At 40.0% G+C, this 12,666-nt stretch overlaps 1 long non-coding RNA gene across 1 annotated transcript in view; it reads left to right on the top strand.

Annotated features, from left to right (window-relative positions):
- Positions 1-86: 86 nt before the first annotated feature.
- LOC126456850 (uncharacterized) overlaps positions 87-12,666 on the top strand; it is a 93,437-nt gene continuing 80,857 nt past the window's right edge. The window contains exon 1 of the long non-coding RNA XR_007585392.1: positions 87-479. This is a non-coding gene — a long non-coding RNA (uncharacterized LOC126456850). The remainder of the gene's footprint in view (positions 480-12,666) is intronic.

Raw genomic sequence — 12,666 nt, 5'->3', positions numbered from 1 at the left:
TTTTTCTTTCTGGAGTGCTGGGGTTGAAGTCAAAGATGTTTCGGTAATAAGATCATAACCGAACAAGGATTGTGTCATTAATGCATTCGAAGCGCAGTGCCGGACATGCATTTTGACTTTGCTACAGCTGCTTCTTTACTCCGTAATTTTTATATCATCTCTAAAAAAAATAATAATTTCGCTCGCAGTACGCTACACTATTCTTTTTCACTCTTCTTGGAACGACAAGTATTGTGCGAGGTGTTTATTATCGATTACCGTGTGCTCCTTTCCATGAGATTTAACTACATAGCAAACAGTTGAACGTTCACCGTTCATCAGTGTCAATTCACTGTTCTCGAAACATTGTGGTTTCTAGACAAGACGCTGCGTCCTCTTGCCTTAAATTTTTTCCATCAGTGTGTCTCGTCCTACCAATCCAATAGAGAAATCCTGGGGACTACACTGCGTCAGCTTTCACTAGAGTGCAGACCACTCAGGTAAGTGAATGTAGCATCTGTCATAGATAGAAAGAGCAAATAACTTAAGTCTTATGAGCGGCAGTGTTCATACGGTTCCTTGTTGTGTGTTGTGGAAGTGACACACACAGAAATGGTCATAATTTCGTGCATGAAAAGAACGTTTGCGTTAATAAGAAGCAAACTTTTGTTAGTTCACATACCCTGAAACTCACGCACACTCTACCTCAAAGCTGAAGATAGTTTAACTGTAAATATTCCACAGTTACGTTTGATTAAAAATGTGTGCTTCGTATTTTAGATCGAATGGTCCGAATCCTCAAGATTCTGTAGGGTACACTGTCTCATTCCTATAAAGACCAAGTAACGAAAAAGAAAAAAAGAACTTTACCATGTTTCCGAAAAATTTCTATTGTTTATATAATTGATATTTTATTCAGTAGATGGACTTTGGTGTTTCATTATGATCAAGGGACATTATGTAATCTGTGTTGGCACTAGTGGCTACCCTTGAGGCACAGCGACCGAAATTTGGCTACTGGGATATCATCATGGCGACCGTCCAATTGAAAGAAGAATAAAAAGGCCCAAGCTGACTTATGATTTGCCGAATTTATGTCCATTATTCAGGACCCAGGAAGTTTTGACAAAACCACAGTACGAAGCGCAAACGACAGATATGAAAATTCCATGTTGTCACACGTTTACAGAAAATGTTTGGATCGGAAATGGTAACCTGAAGTAAGTGGCAACTACATTCGACACGCACGCATCCTAACTTCATTCCAATTCGTATTCAAAAATCAAACATCGACAATATAATAACTAAAGGGTTGCGTTTGCACCCATGCATGATTCCACTACACCCATAAATGAGGGAGAAGTACTGCCCGAACGAGAGGAATTATCAAATGCAGCGCTGCATACAATTATAATACTAACGACCGTCCCCATCAACACGGTTTTCCATGGAATACATAAATCGGCAAAGGTTATGTTTTTGGAGTTCGGACTAATCATATGATTGTTCTGTGACACGATCAAAGTGCATGTATGGTGCCATTTAAGTTACGCAAAGGCAATAGGACACTTTGAATTTTGAGTAAAAGCGCTATTTCTGCAGGCTACGACTGTTTGATTTTTGATAAGTTGACGAAGAATACTATCTTAAGAAATTAAATGTGCTTTACGCACGTTATACGTGATGCTTAATTCGGAAGAGAACTTGTATATAAGAGGCTGCAGTATAAATACTTATTGTTATTTTCAATAGAAAAGAAAAGCTTCGAAATATAGCCACCAAAAACAATGTGACCATTTGCAGAGTTAGTTATTTATTGCACAGAACATACGTGTAAATCGGCTTCGAGGTTCTGTGTAAGTTTCACAGCCAGTTAAACGATGTAGACGCATGTAGTTCTTGCCAGTGATTAGGTAATTTATTACTTTTAATCTGGAGCAACATCATACAGGTAATGCACTGTATACAATCAGGAGTTACATCACAGTATTTATTCTTCAGAAAGGCACACAGTGCAAATGTTCACAACGTTGTTACCGAACATTTCCAATAAACGGTGAAATTAATATTAAATATCTTCTCACCAGGTCACGTGTGCCCCATTGTAATCACCATAAACATGACTCTGCAGCCGAATTAAACTCCAGACCTTGTTTCTACGTCTGTTTTAGATGTTCGTGTTTTAAAGGATCTTAATGAAGTACTTAACTGCCTATTATTTCACAAATAATGGCTTAACTCTTAACGCATTTATCCGTCCATGAGACATGACAGTCAATATCTTCATGGAAAAATGTTTGTGGTTGCCTACGAAACCAATTTGTACCGAGGAGTGCCAACTAAATGCCCGCCGACATGTAATAGTGGTTGTTTCGAGTGCGCTGCAGAAGGTTCACTGCGAAGCCCTTACACGTCCTCCATACGGCCCGTATCTCTCCCCACGCAATTTCCATAGTTTTAGACCCTTGGAGAAAGACCTTCGTAGCCGTCGGTTTGCTTCGACCGAGGATGTGCACTCCTGGTGCAATCATGGTTCCGTAGATTTCCATGGACACATTGACGGTCTTTTGTCGCAGTGGGATAAATGTGTTAACAATTATAGAGACTACTGTTGTCATAATAAACAAATTACTTTTTTTTCCAACTGTCTTATTTTGGTTTCACATCCCAGTACTAACGCTCTCTGCGCAGCGACAGAAAGTAGCAGGCACATCTTAATCAGCCCTCGACAAAATTTAATTTCAGGGCACACTGGCAGTTGTTCGGCGAGTTAATTTTTAGACTGAAGATGACACTATTGGCTGACAGCACTTCTTTACAACTTCTGTCACTGCGTTCTCTACCTTAAAACTTCTTAACATTTACAATGCAACACTCCGAAGTTACGTTTATTTCACATCCTCCAGTACATTCGAGCGAAGTCTTTTTTGGCTGTAGATTACGAAGCTGCAAATATTACCACTTTTCCAATGGATTGGTCTTCACCCTTCAAATTTTCCTTTCAGCGGAAACAAATATCCCGTGATGTTGGAGATCGTGCTGCATCCCAGAATCAGTATTCGAGCTAATTTGTGGTAAACTCCCTACTTCTGCGTAACGTTCTTGTACATCCAATTCACAATGAGGGATAAAAATTCAAGATGGAGGGAAAAATTTTGTAGAAACTTTGTACCAGTGTTCATTCTTTCTAACAAAATTACGAATACTTGTAATTATCGCAGCTCATAGGCGCGCAGTTCGTCTCTGGCGCAACTTACGCCATAATAGTCTCTGCGTATTCATAGGCATTACTGAAAGTGAATGTGTTGTAGTTACTGATCTAATTTCCGTGAAGGTTCTCAGTTTACAGGAGAAACACGTGAGCACAAATGCTCAGAATTGCATGAGAATGTGCTTAGAAAATAAATCACTCACTTCAAAAACTGTGGTGTGAGCCATTCGCGTGCAAAACTACCTGTTTTCCCACACATCATGAACATTAGTAACAAGAATAAAAGAAACATGGATAAAAAAGGACCAAAACAGCACAGCTATTTCAGTGTCGTGAGTTGTTGCTATACTGCACTCTGCCTTAAATAATTACGCTAGTTGAACTTACTCTACTGATCCTGTAGTGGAACAGACCAATAAGCACAACTGACTAAAGCCCCTTTTTCTCATTCAATATCACATTTGCATTCAAGAAATCCAATACCATAGTTTCGAAATGTGATTAGTGTGGCGTTTGATACTGGAGTGCTTGAATGCAGAAGTTGAAAGAGAAAATTGTGGCTTTAGCAAGATGTGAATATTTTTCTGTTCCACTTCGCTGTCACCACTTCAGTGAACAGAGGTGCGACTCGATCAGGTCCGTAGGAAAAATTTGTTGTTTAGATAACGTAATTATGTTTAGGAGAGAAAAAAAGCGCAATAAGCCACGACATTGAAATCGTGTTTTTTTTGTCTTGTTATATCGACATTTCTCTACTTCATGTTACAAGAGTTCCTCTCTTACATCATGAGAAGGAGATCATTCAAATATCTCCCCCCGTAAGACGCTCAGATTTGTACGCGTACGATTCACATCAATCTATTTATGTTCTGAGCCCATTGTTGTATGGTTCTGAGAGTTCGAGGATACAAACTTCCCTTGGAAGTTGTAAATTTTTGCTATATAAATAAAGAGATAATCTAATAGAAATGTTCTCCAAACAGGAATAATTAAACCAATTATTTAAGATATATTTGGTTCAGTGTCGGTAGCCATCAATTTCAAATGTTAAAAAGATCGCTTGTTGCGAGGGCGTAATACAAAAAAAAGTCAGATTGTACATATATACCTAACAAGGCAAACTTCTTTTTTTTTATAATTTTTTTATCTTTATGGTACGTAAAGTTCAGAACGCAGATATCAATCCGGCAAAGCATTTCTGTGAAACTCTCAAGAATTCTCAAGAAAATCGATTTCGAAATTTTCCTACTATCTTTACTGCAGTACATCACGGCCCATTTCGTTGAAGGGCTAAGTGGCTGTTGTCAGAATGCTTGCCTACAGCGTGGGCGATACAGGGTCGAGTCCTAGTTGATGTAAGTTTTTTAACAATGGTGCATAGTTTACCAGCATTTCCGTGAAGCGTAAAATGTGTAAAGATGAAAAAGAAATTGTTAGCCCTTGTGTAAAGATGAAAAATAAATCGGAAGCCCTTGAGATGTAGTCTCTGGTTCGAGCCTCATTTCGTTCGTTATTTTTTTCGTACTTTCCGTTCAGTTCCATTATCTATGTAACTTGAACATAAAATTCAACAAATATATGATAGTCAACACATACATATATTTGTCATTTTTATCAAAAATGCACTTCTTCCTATTTCTATTCACATATCACACACAATGTATGAATTCTTAATTACCGATCTCTTATGAAAGGGTTAGTTTAATAGAGATTGTAAGAATAAAAACAAATTAAAATTATTTTTATTCATATTTACGTACTTTGCTCTTCACGGAAAGGTTCGCAGAACACGCACATTTGTTTAGAAATTTGCTCTAGACACGAATCAAACCTGGGCCACAAACGGTGCAGGCTAGCACACTACCACAGAATCGTGAGGCCCGTTGACACCTGAAGTAAAGACACGTGGTAAATTTCAACTCGATTTTCTCGAGAATTTTCTGAGTTGTACCACACCGCTCGGAAACTGATATTTTAGTTCTGAAGTTTAAAAAATCCAATTGCCGTACGGTCTCGTTGTATGTTGCACGGATGAACCAACACTCCACGTCGTTTAGTATAGAGTATCCTCGAGCTTTGTAGCACTTGTCTGTTCGAGTGTAGAACAGGAAAGTAACGCTGCGGTGAGGGCAAGAGAGCCTCACGACGCCGATCGACCGCCGTGTCATCCTGTGCCGTCGTCCGGATGCGGAATTGAGAAGCATGCGGTCATTATGCTTTTCTTCTTGGCGTTGTAAGTTTCGCTTGCTTCAGAACCGCCACTTCTCGTTCAAGTAGCTCCTCAGTTGGCCTCACGAGGCTGAGTGCCTCGTGTTCCACTCTTCCCATCAAGCAAAAATCCCTGGCAGTACCGAGAACTGAAACCGGGTCAATATGACTGTCGCTCGCTGACCTCTCAACAAGTATCATTCTCAAAATTACGTATGTCCTAAATCTATGGTTTAAATGTGACCATTTGGAGAAGATTTATATCATGTTACTGTCGGTCATATACCTTCTTCCAAGTTCATCATCGTGATGGATAACAAGCTACAAAATACGAGATTAGCGGGTCACATATTGTAAGAGGATTATTTGCATCTATTTTGGGTTTACATATGAATCACGAATTTATAAAGGTTGTTTTACTCTACTCAGCACCTAAATTTGTAAAGTGCACCTCAGCTTACCAACGTATAACAGATCCGAATCTTGAGTAGAAAACAGTGATCAGCTGTTCAGTCGCCTGGGTGGTATAAAACTGTTCACAGCGTTAAAGCTGATTACAGTTTTCACTGGAATGAATACACTCACTAGCATAGTTTTTATAGATTGGCGACGTAATTTATATTACGATATGATAACATGGTTTTATTATCTGACGGTAATGATTTTATATTTCTCCTAACATCATGCTAAGAATACTTTTATGAACCTGATGATGATCACACGACTGACAGTAGTCGTGTAAATAAAGTATTTTACCAGCAGCTCAACATGACATTTTTCAAATATATAAGTGCTGTGGGGCACCACCTGAAAATATATAACGGATGTAGTGCTTAGAAATTACAATCCGCTAAATATTTTCAAGGTCCCTCGTCATAAAAACAATCCGTACTCTCACCAGGTAAGACTATTTAAACGTACCCTGCAGAATCATGTTAGTAACATTCTTGAAAAAAGGCTACCTTAACATTGTTTTTTCTCAAATTAGCTGTTTGATGCGTAACTTTGTTCAGGGAATCAATACTTCATATGTACTCTTCGTGGTGTAACACTCGTAGACTCATCTACACATAGGTAATAGTTTTATGTGCATAATAAGAAGACCGATATTCTTGGGAGGGAAACCAAGAAAGAACTTTCTTTGCTGCCTGAGAAATAGATAAGAGTTTACAGGACTGAATTTATTGTTACTATTATTTGAATCCGGTAATAATTCAGATGGGTGTCCTCTAAAAGGAAGTAGTTACTAAGAGAGAAATGGTAATTAAATTATAGTTTGATTACGGCGAATGTAAAATAAGTTTGTAACTATGAATAGAGAATATTTCCCCTGTTTCTATTCGTCTATCTGATTTTGGAAAAGTACATAAGTAATATGATGTGGTTGCAATTCAAGCGCAGTACGTGTTACGGAATCTTGTACTTGCCAGCCGTATGGGAAAATGTGCTTAATGTGCGGGACCATCTCAGCACACATTTCGTAACAGCGAAACATTCACAGACTTCAAAAGTATACCTTACACTCCATATAGAACTTGTTCGGTATCATTTTCCATTCTACCACTGTTGTGATGTTGTTTAGTTGAAATGTTTTCACACATATATATATATATATATATATATATATATATATATATATATATATATATATATACAAGTGTACATATACAGGGCGAGGAGTTTTGGTAACATGTGTTTTTTACCGATTCAAAAACTTCACACAAAACATTGAGAATTTCTTTGTTTCACTAACGGTTATCTTCCTCAAAAGCAAATCCGACATGATCACCCGCATCTAAATGGTGGATCGGAGAGGATTTTAAGGCACACTTTTGTCATTCAAAGTCGGCCGTCGTGTTGTAATATCACCATTTAGTTTATGACTGTCACTGCAGCGACTGGATCTCTTCCTGGAAATTACTGTGCAACTATGGATGGTTATTATAACGAAGGAGAGAGAATCTGTTAGCATTGCACAATTTTATGTGTTTTCTTTGTATGCAGAAAAGATTTTCTGAAAAATTTCAAACAATATGTTGTTCTCATCTGCACCTACATCATACTCCGCAAGCCACCTAATGGTGTGTGGTGGAGGGTACTTTCGGTACCTCTATCTGATCCCTCCAACCCTGTTCCACTAGCAACTAGCGCGTGGGTAGAATGATTGTCGGTAAGCCTCTGTAATGGCTCCAATTTCTCGAATTTTCTCCTCCTAGAAATACTCGAGAGGTATATGGGGGAAGTAATGTTTGGCCGACTCATCGTGAAAAGTGGTGTCCCGAAATTTCAATAGTAAATCTCTCCGTGATTGTTAACAAGATAGCCGGCCTGAGTGGCTGAGCGGTTCTAGGCGCTACAGTCGGTTCGAATCCTGCCTCGAGCATGGATGTGTGTGATGTGCTTAGGTTAGTTAGGTTTAAGTAGTTCTAAGTTCAAGAGGCCTGATGACCACAGCAGTTAAGTCCCATAGTGTTCAGAGCCAGTTTTTTGTTAACAAGATAAATGTCTAAGTGGGTTGTAGGCATCAAAAAATCGACAGGATGAACCAAAACACTACCAACAAAGTTGCAAAGATTGTTCTGGGATATATTCTGAACATTTTGGCGGTCTGTTAGAGAGTGATAATGTAACTGTAATTTATTCGGTGTATTAATGCAGTCACCCTCGTTTACGTGAAAATATCTTCGCAACAGTGAAGAGCATAATTCCAATTGAAACTTGCCTATGTAACCGCTTCCAAGACAGACCGAAATTACTTTTCAATACTCTCTCTAAGTTAATTATTGACCGAATTTAAAAAAAATTTAAAATGTTGTCATAACCTATACATGAAGAGATTGCGACGTCCCGTTGGCTGGTTATCATGATAGTGAATAGCGATGTAAAATTTGCTCGGAATCTGTTATTCACTTGGTCACCTTGTGATTTCTTCACAGTCCTCAATTTCGTTGTTCGAAGTACTGCAGTTATTGCGGGAGGTTGAGAGTACCATATACTCGAAATCATTACGATGCTTCTCAGAAACAAAACGGGTCGTGCATTGTACTCTCTCACAGAATGACCATTCGTAACAAAAATTTCATAACAAAAATTTTTCTCGTTGTTCGGAACATCCGAAATGCCTTATACTGTCAGTTCAACGTAACAAATATCAATAAAATATCAAGATAACAGTTTTTCTCTTGCCCCCGTGACGTTCATTGAATTTATCTATAATTCTATACTTACGGTACACCCGTTTTGTCAGGACGTCATTAGGTGCAAAACATTTTTAAATCTACTAGACTTTTTTTAGCATTTGACGTTGCTTCTCTACAGTATAACGCAAGTTGTACACTATATCTGTATTTTTACTTTACTCACACATATAAACATGATCTTTCATCTCCTTTTACAAAAACTAAAATATTGTGAATTAACATTTGGCAATTACAGATAAACTTGATTATGGCCTAATATAAGGACCGAATCCGGTCGCATGAACTCCATAATGTTCTAAAAAAAAAAACAATTGGAGGAGCTTCTCATTAATAAAACGACATCTCGGTATCGACAGTATCATCTTGAAATTGAAAAAGTGATAAACTAAAACAGTCTTAGCGACACTCGGCTGTAGCAACTCCGCAAGGGCGTTTGCGGTAGATGGCGTATGCGGGGTAAGATTGGGGATAAACCGACCGATTTAAACGCATACCGGTGTTTTAGTTCCGAATAATCGCTATTTTTCCGTATTTGTTTGCTCTACGCTATATCAATTTTTTTTATTTTTACTAATAACAGAGCAAAAAAAACGAAATGTCATTTAGTCGTAGCACCAATAATAACATATTTCATTTTCAAATAAACCTTTTTCAAAAACGAGTAATTTTTATTTGTAAAATTTCTTTGGCTTTGAAATATTGAATTTCTACAGAACATTGGGAAAGTGGTCAGTGATGTTTTAATAGCAATGCAGACAGAAACACAACAAACACATGGTTTAAGAACTGGTACGGCATTGCTGGGATAATTATACACCTGATCCCTGTGGGGTGGCGTGTTAGATGGTACGTGTGTACATGCAATGTGTAAGACTTTTCCCATCTGGACCTTAGGCTAGTTTGTAGCTGTCATTGTCAGACATCAGTTGTATTACGGAATGGTAGTATCATCCCTAGTCTCGAAGTATTTTGTGAATTACGGTATCAATGAAGTACAATTTTCGATTTCCTTTAAAAGATAACAAACGGACGGAACCACAACGAACTTGTGACATCTTATGAGTAGAAAACATAAAATTTAAGAATCCATTAATAGTTTACGACAAAAATGGAAATCAGGTGACCTGCCGCCTTTATCAGGTTGTAGCCCTTATAAATGGACAAATTAAGACGGAAAGCAGAGTTCTTCAACCTCAATTTTCACCCTCTAGCACTGACTGTTCGTAACGCTCAAGATAGTGGTATGATTACCGGTTACAAAAATATCTTTGAACAGAGTTTTAAAAAATTTGAATCAGTAGGAGAATACTGCTGATTATTTGTAGTATTCAATGACTTGCCACTTTTCGAGAAAAGCAGCGAACTGTGGCCAGGCTAGGTTTTGTTTTACCTGCCAATTTAATTTAATATTTTGAGTCTATGTGTGTTGAAACTAAGGGACTCGAAGTTATTCAATCTTCGTTCGATTTCTACGTTTATTACAAGAAATAATAGGAAGGAAAAACCGATAATCGGTTATTTCAGAAGCCGTCATTTTCAGCTATTTCAAGGGTCAGATTAAACTGGTTTTGAAAAAACCCACATAACCGGATAACCAGTTGCGTCAGCATTAACCACCTCCCTAGAGCGGAAGCACTAAGGCAAGCAAGTTGCTTACAGTTCCTGACAGCTCACAGTGTCGCTTGCCCAGAGAAACTATGATGTCCGCGATACAGCAAGGTCACTGACATTTGACGTGCACGGCGGCCTAGGCCTCGTGTTCCCCGACTGGACGCAGCTTCACAGCTCGGGGCAGAGGCGCGGATTCCAGCGGTGAAACCCGGAAGGGAACACAGCTTCCAGGAGCAGTGCCTGCAAGTGGAGGCGGACGTCGACATTATGCCCGACAGGGCAAGGTGACTGAGGGACTGCCACGTCCCGATCTCAGACATTAGCCCTCCAGGATACGACGCTGGCAGCGATTGGAAGTAAGCTCGGAGGTGGCCTACCGGCTGGAAGGTGCTAAGTCCACAGCAGCAGACTCATAGCCAACTGTAGCCGTGCAGCTAGAGAACGCCAAGTGTCATGGTAGCAGCTGGTAGATTCATGTCGACTCGAAGATCGCCACAGCCCTCCTTCGAAACTTGCGGGTGCCGGACTGCACACAACTGGCCAAAAATTGGGGGGGGGGGGGGGGGACATTAATATGAACCTCGTGCGTACTTGTATTGATAAGGCATCGGTTCCCGTCACGTAAGCTCCAGCAGAGCCTAATTTCGGACGTGAAGCAGTCGGGTTTCTAATGCTACAGTGGTTCTTCCTTCCTGATGGGTCGATGATATTACAGGATGACAATTATTGAACTATATAAAATAAAATCGTCATAACTTCTGAACGGTTTGTGTAGGACGTTCATACTACAAGATTGGCCCCGGGGCATGATAGGAATTAGTATGCGAATGCATGCATGATTTAGCGACGAAGACCGCTCTCATTTGGATGGATTCGTCGCTCAACGGTTCATTGATTGGTGTACAGTGTCGAGTCACCGAGTAATCGGTGCCATATTACTTGATGGTATGGTGACCATCGAACGGTACGTGAAGATTTTGGAAGATGATTTCATACTCATTATCTAAAGTCACCCTGATATCGAAAAGACGTGGTTCATGCCAAACAGAGCTCGAAGCTATCGAAGCAGGACAGTGTTTGATGGCCTGGAGGAGCACTTTGGGCACCGAATTCTGGCTCTGGGTACCCAGAGGCCACTGGCGTGGGCTTCGACTGGCCGCTGTGTTATTCGGATCTGAGCACATGCGACTCCTTTTTGGGGGCTATATTGAAGACAAGGTGTACAGCAATAACACGAAAACCATTGCTGGGCTGGAAACAGCCATTCAAGAGGTCATCGACGACATCGATGTTTCGACACTTCAGCGAGTCATGCAGAATTTCGCTATTCGTCTGCGCCACGTCATCGCCAAGGATGGCAGGCATATCGAACGTATCATAATCTAAATTCGAATGTATGTAGTGACATTTACATGTTGAATAAAGGCTAGTTTGTAACTATTTTACGTTTTTCCATATAGTTCAAAAACTGTCACCCTGTACGACTCTGATCTCTCTGCTGGCCCGACAGTGTGGTAACTACTATCTTGCAGCATGCTGCACGTGAATAGGTCTGCAACTTGCTTTATAATAGTTGTAGCTCCTTCATAAGACGCATTAAGCAGTTCCTTTATTTCGTGATGGTTACTAGTTTCTGACAATTATGTCCATTTTCAAACCATCCGCACCGTAAGTCTGACAGTACAGGCGAAAGCCTATGTACAAAGTTGCCTCTCCAGCGACGATCAAAACGGCACTATGGCCGACTCAACAAGAGTGTACTGAACCGTAGTGATTTCACCTGCAGCGTAATTGGTTTGTCGTTCATGACAGACGACCGTACCAGTGGCGACAGTTTCCCCTAGCTGGAACAGTGTTACCCCAAGATCCACCGTGCGTCGCCGGAGACCAGTTTTATCCTGACGACTAAACAGAAAACCTAACCCTAGGACTGCACAGTACCATTCACCAATATGAAGCATAACGTCCACTTTCACTCGGAATCCTTCCACCTTAACCTGAATACGCAGCCTTGCTGACCCCAGAGGCTCTAAACACTACTGTTTACACCACATAACTTTTAACCTTGAGCGTTCAACGGCCTCTCATCTAAGAGGTTATGATTTACCACTGACACTCTCTCCAACAAAAATCTATGCTTCCTACCACTCGCAACACCCACTAAGCAACATTTCTACTCTGCACATGTTCTCACAGCATTAATATTTACTGGGAACACCATCTGGCCTACTTGGAATTCCCGTTAGTGATTAACGGTTGACTGTTTCTCCCCTGCCCATTCCGCCTTCTATTTCTATAGTTCCGTTCCCTAACGCACCACGCTTACCAAATTGTAGTTATCGACACTACCTCTGGATCTTTACCGAATGTTCGTATCTATAATATTTTACAGGAGCAGGGAAAATACGTCCTTATTGCTGAGACGTCTATCTCCTCTACTTCCGTAGCTATACTGTA

The sequence above is a fragment of the Schistocerca serialis genome, chromosome 2 (genome assembly GCF_023864345.2).
Source record: "Schistocerca serialis cubense isolate TAMUIC-IGC-003099 chromosome 2, iqSchSeri2.2, whole genome shotgun sequence".
NCBI classification, from domain to species: Eukaryota; Metazoa; Arthropoda; class Insecta; order Orthoptera; family Acrididae; genus Schistocerca; species Schistocerca serialis.
This window is presented reverse-complemented; position numbering and strand designations above follow the sequence as displayed.